General features: G+C 38.9%; 1 long non-coding RNA gene across 1 annotated transcript in view; it reads left to right on the top strand.

Annotated features, from left to right (window-relative positions):
* LOC130544744 (uncharacterized) overlaps positions 1-14432 on the top strand; it is a 181824-nt gene that overhangs the window by 103556 nt on the left and 63836 nt on the right. The window contains exon 3 of the long non-coding RNA XR_008961287.1: positions 1363-1485. This is a non-coding gene — a long non-coding RNA (uncharacterized LOC130544744). The remainder of the gene's footprint in view (positions 1-1362; positions 1486-14432) is intronic.

The raw sequence follows: 14432 nt of genomic DNA on the forward strand, positions 1-14432 counted from the left end.
GCAGGACGGAGGGAGGAAAAGAGCCCACCCACGCCTGTGTGTGTTGAGGAATAAGACCTGGAGTTAATTGTCCGTCAGCTCCGGAGGGAAGCAAAAGTGGAATCTCTAAACTTTTTTAAAATTAAAAATAGTTATAACAGCATTTTCTTGAGAAATATGAAGATCAATACCCTTAGAAACAGCCCGAGTGGCTTCATCTGTTGAAAAGGAATTAAAAGATGAGAACAAGAGGAACAAAGAAACAGCTGTTTTTTATTATGGAGTCTTCCAGCACTATTCAACTTTTTAAAACTTTTTATTGTGAATTATAACTTATATGCAGAAAACTGTATAAAACATATTTGGACAGTTTAACAATATAATAAAGGAAACATCTGTGTGACCACCACCTAGGTCAAAAAATAGAACACTGCTGGCCCTAGAACGCGCCCCCCACCATGTGCCCTCTCTCAGCAAAACCTCCTCCCGACCTCTCGAGGTAACGACCCCGACTTTGGTGATAGTTACTTTGCCTTTATTTAGATTTTCAGCACCTATGCGCACATCCCTTAACAATGTAGTTCAGCTTTCCATGGTTTTGACTGAGTTGTCAAGTATGTGGCTAGTTCACTTAAATGAAATTTAAATTTTTAAATGCAGTATTTTGCCCATACAAGTACAAACACTGGATTTATACACGCTCTACTATAAAGAATTATTGAGCATACTGGCTTTCCCACACTGATACTTTCATAAGAAAAAAGGTATTATTACTCATTTCTCCCAGACGCTTGTAAATATACCTTTACCTTGGAACTGGAAGGAAAGCCTACAGATCTGTACAAGGAATACTTGTATTTCTATACCATTAAATGACCAACGTATGTTTTTAATATTGTGCATTAAAAGCTATATTAAAATGCAATTTAACAATTATTTCAATGAGCCATACATGATTAACAGCAAAAGAAGATTCTAGGCCCAGAAGGAAGAATAATGGCAAGGACAAGTCACTTAAAAAAAAAAAAAGGAAAAATTAACTTTTACGCCCATACCACAAATCTGGTATTTTGCAAGAGTGGTTTCCATGTAGGGTGAGTATCAGAGTTGACTGAGGTTTTAAAACAATCCCAGTAAAAAACCATCCTTTTTGCCAGAGAGGGTAAATTAGAATCTCAGGGATTGGGGGATGGCGACCAGCATTATTTTAACAAACAGTGGCCATCCGTGAGGACACCAGCAAACTCCTCAGGGCATCTTGATCCTAATATACTCATTCCTTATTGTGGTATACCATCCCAGAGCACAACTGTTGTATTAGTGAAGAGCAGACGCTCCCAACATCTCCCTCGACCCATGGTCTTCTTTTCCCATCTTTTCCAGATTTGCTGAATACCTTGCCGGTGGAACCTGAATGGTCCCCATTTGAGACTTGGAATCTGCTCATTTCCTTTCCAGCTCTGGCCCTACTACCTGCACTGGGCGGTCACGGCATAGTGTTATAAGGTGAACTACCTCATTGCTACCACTTCTCCACCTAGTCAAAATGTATTCGTTGGAACTTATTCTGGGCCATGGAACAAAATGTAACAGGACACAGTCCTGACATTAGGGGAGGCCAAAGAGGTAGAGAAAGAGCCAGTTTGGCTGCATCAAGCCTGAGTCCTCTCTCTGTTGCTAAGGAGGAGCTTCGTCTGGTGGTCAGAGCAAGAGCTGGGAGCCATGACTCATGGAGCCTTTTCCTGACTCTTCTCTGAGTCACTTTATGACCTTGGACAAGTCCTTCTATCTTGCTGGGCCTCATAACCTCCATCTAGTCCTTCCGGTCTCCCTGAGATTTCATATGTTTATATTTTTTAAGTGTTAAGACTCTTCAAGAGAGCCATTTCAGAAGAAATATTGGTTCTGTAGCTCAAGCGGATTGTCCAAGTCAGGCTTTGCAAGTAGAGGTACTAAGTCCCTATTAACCTGTGTTGGTTTGCTAAGATTTTCTTTCCTTCCTCCATCTTGAGTTCTGTCTAGTTTACTTTTGCCTGCCAGTGCTGCTTATGGCTATTTGGTGACCTTTACTTAAAGCCGAACGCTGATCAAGTTGAACCTGCCATCTGCTCAGAAACCTGTGACCCTCTCATTGTCTTTCAAATAAAGATCAAGCTGAGATTCAGGTCCTTCCACAATTAGATGCCCATCCACCTTCCCTGTTTTATATCTTCCATTCCCTTACATATTTTATGATATAGATGAACCAGTCGCCTAGCTGTTTTTCAAATAAGTGCTACCCCCCGGGGGCAAAGACCTCATTTTATTCGATTTCATAGTCTGGGATCAAACACAACGCCTCCTCCATTGTCACTGCTTAATGGATGTTGGGTGAATGCGTAAATGAATGAATGAGTGAATAAATGGATGGATTCTGTTTCCTCCACCCAAAATGTCTTTAAAATATAAACACTATCCATGTTTTATGGCCCATCTCAAATGACACCCTCCACAAAGTCTTCCTGGACTCTCCCTGTGGGAAAGGGCTTTCCCTCCTTCTTTACACCATTCTATCTGCTCTAATGACATAATTCCATGTATTGAATTTACTTATATATATCATAGCCCTCATATCACAGTCTCCCGAAGGGAAAGGACAGAATGTTTTTCAGTTTTATACTTTTACTCGGTCCCATTTTAAAAACCGTTCTTCGAATTATGTGTGCGTGTTTACGTGTTATGTGCATGTGTGTTAATATGCATGCCTTGGAAATAGTATATTCCCCCCCTTTTTGCAAATATTCTCCATCTCTCAGTTTCTCCTGTAATTTGGGAGCTCTGAGATTTAGGCAGCACCTTCCTCTGCCATAAAATAGAGAAGTAGGACCAGAGAATCCATTTGATGTAGGCACAAGATTTCTTTAGGTCAAGAGTATTAGAATGAAGAAATGTAATATAAATGTATTACTAAATACATAAGGAGTGTTTGGCACCTTACATTGCCTGGTATTTTTGCTGTCTTATAAGTCATTAAGAAAACGATGTTTTTCTCGAGTTTTCATCTTTGGCAGTTTCTGTTTGCTAATGTTTAGGGCCAAAATCTCCCTAAGTTAAATAATAAAAATCACAGACCCCAAAAAGACCCTTGAGGTTATATACTCTGGTCTTTTCACATATCAGAGGAGGAAATTGAGATCCTGGGACAGAAATTGGTTTGCTCCAAACAACCTAAAGCTGAATACGAAATCCCAGCAAAGGATCTCATTCTCCTGGATAAATAAGCAAAACAAACCACAAGATTCATCAGCTTCCTTCTTCCTGATGACGTACCCATGAACTTTTTGTTTCCCTTCTCCACCCCCTTGTTGTTGTTGTTGTTGTTGTTTTAATTGGGGGATTAAAAATGAGTCTTTGGTTTCAGCAGTGACCCTACAGGTGTCTAAAGCATATGGTCCAAGTTCTTCTCATATGAGGTACATAGCCATTATGAAAAGCACTGTGAGATGGAGTTGAGGGGCATATTCCAGATCCAGCTAAACAACTGGGCAAGAAATGAGAAAAGCAACGGTGTGAGTTTGGACGTTCTTGGAAAGCTTACCATATCTCAGGCCAGATTTGCATCCTTTGTAACTCCACAAGGGAATTCCCAGAAGGCGTATATTTTCTTTCCTTGACAAATGTCTCAAATTAAAGAGCAACAAAGGAAAATGGTTGAAGCACCAAGGGTGTGATATTTTAAGAGATTTAACTCGGTCTTTGGCTCTTTTGAGCTGAATAGGTCACAGCTCTCCATAGGGAGAACATTTGTCGATCAATTTGTATCTCATTAGGGCTCCAAGGGCGCTGCTAGCAGGGTCATCTATTTATTTGAGGTTTAGTGGTGAAAAAGATTGATTTTCTCCCCACCCTTATGCTGCTTTTTTTTTTTTTATTTTTAGTTCCAGCTATCTTTTATTGTTCCCCGTGGTAGATGATCCCCTTAAGAGAAGCTCAGTAGAGAAGGTAGAAGCCCCTGGAGTTGATATATGCTCCCATTAATCATGTCTAGGAAAGATAAAGAGTCTTGTAGGCAGTTCATAGAGCAGATTGAAGACAATAATCAAATGGTATGCTTACTAACCCCTCAAGACTATGGCATTGGCAGAGATGTCCTATTTTTGTTCGTTTTTCCTTAGTAAGGAGCATTAATATTCATAGTCACTGCTGTAATATACTTATTTATTGAATTGCAGTTACTACTAACATATTAACATTCTTAAGATGTGCTTTCTTTGTTTTTAAGATTTTATTTATTTGAGAGAGAGAGAGGGAGAGAGAGAAAGAGCACACAAGCAGTGGGGTGGGGGGCTCACAGAGGGAGAGGGAGAAGCAGATTCCCCACTGAGCGGGGAGCCTGACGAGAAGCGTGAACCCAGGACCCTGGGATCACAACCTGAGCTAAAGGCAGTTGCTTAACCAGCTGACCCACCCAGGCGCCCAGGAAACGCTTTCTACAGAGTCCTTTTATCTCCATTACAAGAACAGTGACACATTTCAGTTGAACTTATTTTCTATGTTCATCGCCCCTTTCCTGCAGGTGCTGAAAGGATGCTGATTCACAATGCAAACATGGTTTTTTTAATAATGATTTTTTATTATATTATGTTAGTCACCATACAGTACATCCCCGGTTTTCGATGTAAGGCTCGATGATTCATTAGTTGTGTATAACACCCAGTGCACCATGCAATACGTGCCCTCCTTACTACCCATCACCGGTCTATCCCATTCCCCCACCCCCCTCCCCTCTGTAGCCCTCAGTTTGTTTCTCATAGTCCATAGTCTCTCATGTTTCATTCCCCCTTCTGATTACCCCCCCCTTTCTTTATCCCTTTCTTCCCCTACTGATCATTCTAGTTCTTATGTTCCATAGATGAGAGAAATCATATGATAGTTGTCTTTCTCTGCTTGACTTATTTCACTTAGCATTATCTCCTCCAGTGCCGTCCATGTTGTAGCAAATGTTGAGAACTCATTCTTTCTGATTGCTGAGTAATATTCCATTGTATATATGGACCACAACTTCTTAATCCAGTCATCTGTTGCAGGGCATCTCGGCTCCTTCCACGATTTAGCTATTGTGGACATTGCTGCTATGAACATTGGGGTGCATATGGCCCTTCTCTTCACTACGTCTGTATCTTTGGGGTAAACACCCAGTAGTGCAATGGCTGGATCATAGGGTAGCTCAATTTTTAACTTTTTAAGGGACCTCCACACGGTTTTCCAGAGTGGCTATACCAACTACAATGCAAACATGGTTTTTGAAGGTAAATTCTAAAATTTTATAAAGGTGTTGAGAAGACTAATGCACATATTTAAAATTTGATGCACATGAATACTGATCTGATATGAGAGATTACAAATGAAGTATTTCAGCCCTAAGATGGCCTTTGCCTCAAGATTTTAATTAAATTCTAATTAAAATGAGGCTAATATTTACCTTTTCATTATAAATACTTCTTAGTGCAATAAATACTGCTATCTCAGCTCCCTGTTTCCCACACCCCCAACTTCATCCTCCCAAAAATCTTATCAACAATACAAAAAAATAATAATGAAAGGCATTTATAACATTATATGGCAGGCACAACTCAAAGAATTTACTGCGATTAATTTGAATAATTCTTACAGTTCAACCATCTCATTCCATTATGAGCCCCTTTCTACAGTTGATAAAAAATGAGAGCTGTCAAGATAGTTTGGTACAGAGAATAAGACATGGACAAGTCAAATTGGTGGCCAAAGTCAAGCGATAATAAGTAGGAGAGCTAGGATTTAAACCCTAACCATAGATGTGAGGGAGAAAAAAGGTTGATGTGATACACACACACACACACACACACACACACACATACACCACAGTGGAATATTACTCAGCCACAAAAAGTACAAAATCTTGGCATTTGCAACAACCTAGATGTGGCTAGAGTATGATGCTAAGTGAAATAAGCCAGTCAGAGAAACACAAATACCATGTCATTTCCCTCATATGCAGAATGTAAGAAGCAATACTAATGAGCAAAGGGATAAAAAAAGAGAGAGAGAGAGAGAGAGGAAAATCATAAAACAAACCCTTAACTATAGAGAACAAATAGATGGTTACCAGAGGGGTGGTGGATGGGGGGGATGGGTTCAATAGGTGATGGGGAGAGGCGCCCGGGTGGCTCAGTCAGTTAAGCATCTGCCTTCAGCTCAGGTCCTGATCTTGGGGTCCTGGGATTGAGCCCCACGTCAGGCTCCCTGCTCAGCTGGGAGTCTACTTCTCCCTCCCACTCCCCCTGCCCGTCCCCCTGCTCTTGAGCTCACAAGGGTGCATGCACTCTCTCAAATAAACTCTTTTAAAAAAAAATTGGGTGATGGGGATTAAGGAGTGCAGTTATGTGTTGAGCACAGGGTGTTGTATGGAAGTATTAAATCACTATATTGTACAAATGAAATTAATATTATACTGATGATAACTGGAATAAAAGTAAAACCTTAAAATCAGTCAATCAATCAGTCAGTCCAAGCTCTTGGGCTCCACCATTCATGCTTCTGTCATGGAGAGTCAGCTTTCTGTTGATAACAGAGTTCAAATACTTTGTTATCACTTTGTAAGTATATTAGAGATATTAACCACTACCTTCTTACAGGAAATTAACAGATTATATTAGGAGTAACAGGGTATTACGCTGTATGGACTAGCTCAAAGATATTTTTTAAATTTATTTTTCATAGCACTTTTCACTACTTATTTGAAAGATGCTATATCAAGCTTAAAAATGCGTAATCATGAGGAAATTACAAGTAAGAAAAAGAAAAGCCAGTACTAGTAACAAATATAAGATGGCGTGCATGTGTAGTGCATAACGGCAGTATTCTCTAATAACTACACAAGTATTGTTATCCTTTGCCACAAAACAATAATTTCTATGATATATTGTTTCATAACTGTAAGTCAAATTATTATTGTTTCCTTGAAAAAAGTTATGTCTATAATGTACGCTTTCTAAGAATTTAGACCATGCTACTTTTAGCAAAAGAGAAATTAAAAAAATAGTAGTTTGGACCAAATCCTATGATATCTTCTATATAGTGAAAGCTTCAAATATTTTACTACTTTAAATGATAATAAATCTACTCAGATTGAGACGAATATTTATTATATTTGGAATTAACAATAATAAAACCAAATATTGCCTTCTGCAATATTCAGAGTGGAATTTAATGGAAATAAAATGATCCTGTGAAGTTTGATTTTCTACTTAATACATTGTCATATTTTTGGAACCAAGGTCTCCCTAAGATTACATTACTTGAAAAGTTGAAATAACCGCACTCAAGTGTAAATCAGACTATTTTTCCTGGAGCTAATATCACCACCGTGGCCTAGTTTTACCTCTGTAGCCTTTTAAAAAATGCACTTAGGAACAGTCTGCTTAAATTAAAGAAAGAAGAGAGGAATTTCTTCTTTCTGCCTAAATTTGAAAACAAACTCACTTGCAATAAGAAAGAAGGGACTTCTGGACATTGGAAATGTCCTTCAAATCGGGGGGAAATCGGTTTTACATCAACTGCAGTTTTCAGTTGCAGAGTATTAAAAAAAGAAAAAAGAAAAGGAAAAAATTAGCTACAGTGGAATTTTTACCAAATGAACTGCTCTATCTAGTCCCAATATACCTTAAAAATTAAAGGATAAACGTATTTGTTTCCCCATTTCAGTTTTTCATGGGAGCCTTTAAAAAAACCAAACATACGGCTCACCCCCGCAAAGGAAAGCCTTACCTCCCTCTGCTGTTCAACAGTCTCCACGTAACAGAAAACACTTATTTTGTAATTTACTGAGACACTGCACTCTGCAAAATTGGGCTCAAAGACAAACCTCAAAGTGTAGTAGCAGCTCAGCTCCTGAAACAACATACCTGGGCTATATTTGGAAATGTCTGTGTAGACAAAACAGCGTGCGCTTGGAGGGGCGGGTGTGTGGAGGAGCGAGGCAGGCATTATCTGGTTTCACTGTCTACAGTGATCATATTAACTGAATAATTGCCCATTATTTGCTTTGTATCCTAGAGCCCAAGGCCAATGTATTTACTTTCAAAGTGAAATGAAGAACAGAGGATAAGTCAGCTCCCCTATGACTTTTCCCTCCTCCGTCCCCGCTCCAGCATTTGCTTTTAGCTTTCCAAATTGAGAAGCTATGCCTAGGCCCTAAATTGAATTTCGTGACTTCATTTGTGATATAATTATGCATGGCTCTGCACCCTTTAAGCTGAGCATTATAAAGGGCATGCAGCCAGACTGTGTGTGAGCAGGCGAGGTGGGGCAGTGGTGGGACCAAGCAGCTCCGGATGGGAAGCTCTTAGGGCATCCATGATAACTGCAGTGGGTTTGGTATGGAACCCGCTATCAGATAAATGTGTAGATTTCAGATTTCACTTAAAACGATTTCTGAACCTTGCCACTCAGATATTCCTCAAATGTGTGCCTTTCTTTTCATCCCACTTCCAAAGTTCTAGAACAGACCCCAGCATCAGTAACGTTGAGTATTGTAGTTGTCCTCAATCTGGTTTCCAACTTCCTCCATCCAGTCTATCTTCTACATTGTTTCCAGCATGTTCTCAAACAAAACTCTGGCCATGCCTATCTCCTTCGTGAAAACCCTCCAAGGGCATCCTATGACTAGCAGGAAAAACTCTGAGACTCTCTGGGTCCCAGCTCTTCTCACATTGCTACCCAGTGCTCCTCTCTGGCTTACCTACGTTTTGAGTAATACCCAATCACTAGTACATTGCCCAGATATGTGCCCTGTATGTCTTCTGCTTCAGATTCTCTGTAATGCAACAAAGCCACCACTCTCCCCTTTCTTAACCTCTCCATTAAAACTACACTTGTTCATCAGTAAAGTCAGGAAATATTTTCTGACACTAGAGCTGACTGTCATTCATCCGTCCTTCTGTAGGATACTGTAGGATACTGTCCATAATTTATCAGAATAAGATTAACAGATATATATCTCACATTATATAGTAATCTTCTCAGAGGGGAGAGATTTCCCATGACCTAGCACTTCTATCCCTGTTTACCCAGTAACCAGTATGTCAAAGGCACTGCTTGAATGTCTGTGAAGAAATTTCCATAGCACGGAGAGCCACACTAACTTACTTATACTTGCTGGGTACGTCTTCAGCTTGATGAACACTGCATGTCAGATATCCCTGCAGGGACTACTTAAAGTTGACTTTTGCTCTAGGCTAAAAACAATATGTTTGAAAAAAAACAATAACATGACTTCCACCCTTGAAATTTTCATTTGGCTAAATTTTATTTTTTCCAGACTGTTTTGAATGACTGAATCGGCCACTACGTAAGTGTGCATTTTTGTATAACAATTTTGAGTGACTTCAACAGACTCTACAGTTGCAGGGGACTTTATATGTTGGACTAAAAGAAGAATAAAAGCTAACACTCACAGCAGGAAGAACAATTATCAAATTCATGAGTCAGTTCAACTACAGTTGAAATACATGTCTCTTAAGACTGTCTTTTCCAGAGAGAAATTGTTATGATTCTGATTCTAATTGACTCTTGAAGGGTGATCATTTATTATTTTAAGTAAGACCTTATGCCTTGAAGGTAGTTTGAGACATAAAAATGCTGACTTAGTATAGTTCCCTGCTGTGAAAGGCAAAATATGTGAAATTCAAACGGGAGGTCACCATTTTATCCTAAGCAAAATAACATGGATGTAAGCAAATATATAAAATCAGCCTTGGCAGGATAATAATAAATAAGACCTCGCTAATGAATTGACTTGCATCATCCAGTTGCTGATGTGAACTTCAATATAGTCTGTAATTTAATGCACATGTGCATCTTATCTGAGATTGTGGTAGTGTGGTTTAGTCAATAAATACATAGCAAACATCTCCTTGGTGTCAGACTTGCCACTAGGAGTTTATGATGCAGATGTGAGAGACATAGACTAGAAATTGGAAGATTTCACATTTTAGGTGAAAAGGCAAATGATCAATCCAGTCATTAAAATGCCATGTTTAAATGATCAATATGCAAAAGGTAGTACAAAAAAACAGAGGAGAGCCATCAAACTCAGCGAGAGAGTTCCAGGAAGGCTCTGGAAAAAATGCTGCTATACTGGAATTCAGCAAAATTGTAGAAATAAGTCAAGCAGAGAATATGGCAGGAGGTTCCAGAAAGAGGGGAAGTAGGCACAGAATGCTGGGAGGCCTCTCAGATCATGGCATATTTCAAGAACTTCAATTAATTCAATATGACTATTGGATGCTTTATAGGACAGGATGAAGAGATGAGGTCATCGAAGTAAGATATCAAAGGATAGACACCAGGTGTGTATGTCATGCCTACTAGTTTTGGTGTTGTCATGTCTAGGTGACAAAAAGGGTTGCAAATGATATTTACATTTTATAACTATAGAATGGGGTGACTCCTCAATCTCTGGTAGAGATGGGAGACAAATGCATTATTCAGGGGAAGAAATAATGGAGGTCTAAAATAAAATACTGATGCAGAGAAGGAACCAGGCATGAGAGCTGTTTGGAAGGAGGAAATACAGAGCTGATGGTGTACCAAGTGGTGAGCTGGAGGACATTGCTGCAGATTTCTGGCTTGGGAGACCTGCTGATGGTAATGCTGCTTCCTCAAGATCAGGAATAAAAGAATTGGATTTGAAGAGCTGGGGGAAGTAAGAAGGGCTGATTTGTAGACATTCTGAGTTTGGGTTCCTTTGGGAGCTATCAATCAGTGAAGTCGGTAGAGAGAATATAGTTGTTTAAGCAAGAGGCAGGAGTGAGGGCATATAGGAGCTCTTCGAGTAATGGGTGCTGTAATCACTCTAGAGAAGCATACGGAATAAGACTGGGGACTTTAACCAGTAGGATGAAGGAAGAGAAAAGCTCAAAATTACCAAAGGTTCCAGTGCTAAAGGAAAGGAACACGTTCATTGGATTAAATAAATGGTCATTGTTGAACTGAAGATTGTGATTTCAACACAGTTATAGTGGATGGACCCCAGATGGAAAGGGTTGAATGATGACTTGGAAGTGGGGGATTTGTAACAATCTGGGGCTGTTCTTTCAAGATGCATCAAGGCGAGGGAAGCATGATTAAAAGTTCAACACGGTTTGATGCTGTTTTAAGACAGGCTTATCTGACAGAGGAAGAGGACATACAGGCCAGGTGTTTGAGGGTTTTGGACCTAGAACAGAGAAAGAGAAGTTATACTTGGAAAAGAGGAGAAATGTATTCTCATCCGAGGCCAAAAGGAAGATGGGAATGCCAGTATGTTTTTATGTAGAGGTGGAAGGCAGTTGGAGGCTGTTCCCACCTGGCGTAAGTAGGAGAGAAATCATTTGCTGAGCTAAGAGCAGAGATTGTGAGACAGGTAATGGTTATTTGGGGGACAGACTGCTGAGCCAAGTTGTCTCTTAGCACAGCTGAAGCGTCAACGTCCAGTCCTGTTGTTCAGCCTTCCTTTCTCCCTTCCTTCCCAGTTCCTCTCTCTGTGCTCCGTTCTTCTTCAAGGCAACGTGGCAAGCTCACAAATTCCTCAGCTCCTCCTGTGGAATGTGTGAACCCTGCCAAGAGATTTGACCATGGTCAGCTTGTGCAATGAGATGCCTAGGTCTTTGAAAGACATGAAATCATGTCCTGCTAAATTCTTTCTAAATTCTTAGGGAAAGGCCACCTTCTTCTTCTCTGGTCCCTATAAGGGCCGGTGGAGATAATGATGGAGGTGGAGGAAGATACCATTCTTTAAGTTATGTAAGAAGTTCTTGTAAATGAGATGCTAACCTCATTCTGATGTCATTATTATTATCTCATATTTCAATTGTATACAAAAATCCATGGAAATATTATGTAAGAATTATTTTATACATGAGATCTACTTTTATGTTTCAAATTTTAGAAAACATAGAATAGAAATTTTGTATGTTAATTGTGTCTTAACGGATGAATCAACTGAAGTTCGGTACATAAAGCCAGTCCCTGTTCTAACTTCATCTCTGGACTGATTTATTTTATTTTGAACATTTTTCATAAACATATACCAATTTTGAGAGTATACTAAATATACTAAATATATTATAACAATAGGTATTTTATATATACATATATATATAAAACATATCACAATACATTTGACTTAAATATCACACTCAATGAAACTAAGCCATAAGAGATCACTCCAGGGTTGGGTTATTTCTTTATTTCTTTTCATTTTTTGAACATGGGAGAAATTGTTCAGGGAGAGACAGACTGGAAGCAACATAGGGGCTTTGATTTTATAAATATAAGGTTGTGTGTAAATCATCATTTTATAAATTGAAATATACTTAACCTTAAAAGGGACCTGGTTACTTTAAAACTACATTATTGTGAATATCTTTTAAGTAGGTAATTATGTTTATCTGTGACTTAACTTTATTTTTATTTTTTTAAAACACTTTTTTTAAACAATTTTTTAAAGGATTTTATTTATTTGTTTGAGACACAGAGATACAGAGAGAGAGAGAGCATGAGCAGGGGGAGAGGTGGAGGGAGAGGGAGAAGCAGACTCCCTGCTGAGCCAGGAGCCCAATGTGGGGCTCAATCCCAGGACACTGGGAGCATGAGCTGAGCCAAAGGCAGATGCTTACCCGACTGAGCCACCCAGGTGCCCCAACTCTATTTTTCAAACTATACATTGTTCGTAGTGGGTCATAACTTCATGACAAACCAAAGGTCAATTATGACTATTCATTCAATTATGTTTCAAGTGAAGGCCAATGTGTCTGCATTAAACAGTGATAGAGCAGATTTGACTGTCCCTCAAATACAAGGCAAGGGTAATGTGAAGACAAGCAACAGTTAGTACCAGATATGCAGGAACACAGAAAGAGCTAAGATGAAAATTTTGGTCTTTGCCATGTTTTTTGCCTTTGGAACTCCTGACACAGCATTTATTAGGATCTCAAGATGAAACCTCAGATTCCAAGCTCTTCCTCTGTATTCTCCACACCTCCCCCAAGAGTGAACAGACACACTGAGACTCCTCTGGTGTCTCATGTTCCAGCAATACCTAGCAAATGTTTTGACTTCAGCGTCGCATTAACTTTTTTATCCATAAATTACCCTGAAAGTGTGCATACACTTTGTTGGTCATTCACATCCAAGAAACACCTGCTGTGGAAGAGTCAGGTTGAGCAGAGCTGCCAAACTGGGGAGACAGGAACACGAGTGAATGGCTTCAGGGCCCTCACACTCTGCTTTCTCCCTACAAACTGGAGGAAGTGTAGCCTTGAAGACAGTTAAAAAATCCAGAAGATACAGGCATGGAGTTAACTGACCATGTAGATGCATTAATTCTTCCAGCAACTAAGGGTATACACCAGTGTCTTCCAACAAGAAAACCTTCAGAAATAACAAATGAGAGAACTGGAGATGTATCAAAGGAAAATTATTCTTTCTCTATTTCACCACTGACTTAAGAATTACGAAACCTGACTTCATATTATGCCTCCATATATTTACATGATGCTAGTTACTTGGCTTCTTTGTGTCCCACTTTCTCTATCACTAAAAGCAAGAAATTGTATGACTTGACCTCTACTTATCTTTACTCTCTATTATTTACATTATATAAATCCTTAAATAAAAATTCAAGGATATTTTTAATGTCAGTGAAAATATCTCTAGTGATATGTATAAAAACTATGCACTAAATACTATTTTTAAATCATTTTAGTTTAAGCAGGCCTGAAATAATTTTTTGTGTCTTTTGATGGTCAGTAATTCACAAAGAAAAAAGTCAGCACCATAAGAAAGTTAAAAAAAAAAATAACAATTTAGGTGATGCTTCTGAATGTTTAAGAATAGAAAATGTAAGATTTTTATTCAATAAAATAAGCTTGTTTACTCTTTGTTTAGTTTTTTTAAATTTTATTATTTCCATTGTTTTAGTTATGTATATAGTTTGGAATTTGGAATTAGCTTGGAATTTCTCTTGAAAACCATATGCAGTTCCATGTCATACAATTTGTTATTAAATCATTAAGTGAGAATGTTAATCGCAGGTTAATATGATAAACTATTTTGTCTAAAAACTTCTCCAATTCTTCTTAATTAATTGACTGTCCTAAGTGCTGGATATATACCTCTCTGAACAGAATATATCACTTTGTTTGTTTGTTTGTTTGTTTGTTTGTTTGTTTGTTTGTTTGTTTAAAGAAGGAGAGAGAGAGAGAAGGGGCAGAGGGAGAGGATGAGAGAGAATCTTAAGCGGTCTTCACACCCGGCATAGAGCCCAACGTAGGGCTCGATCTCATGACTCTGAGATCATGACCTGAGTTGAAATCAAGAGTTGGACACTTAACCAATCGAGCCACCCAGACACCCCAGAATATATCATTTTGTATTGGAACAATTTCATATCT

The sequence above is a fragment of the Ursus arctos genome, unplaced genomic scaffold (genome assembly GCF_023065955.2).
Source record: "Ursus arctos isolate Adak ecotype North America unplaced genomic scaffold, UrsArc2.0 scaffold_24, whole genome shotgun sequence".
Lineage (NCBI taxonomy): Eukaryota > Metazoa > Chordata > Mammalia > Carnivora > Ursidae > Ursus > Ursus arctos.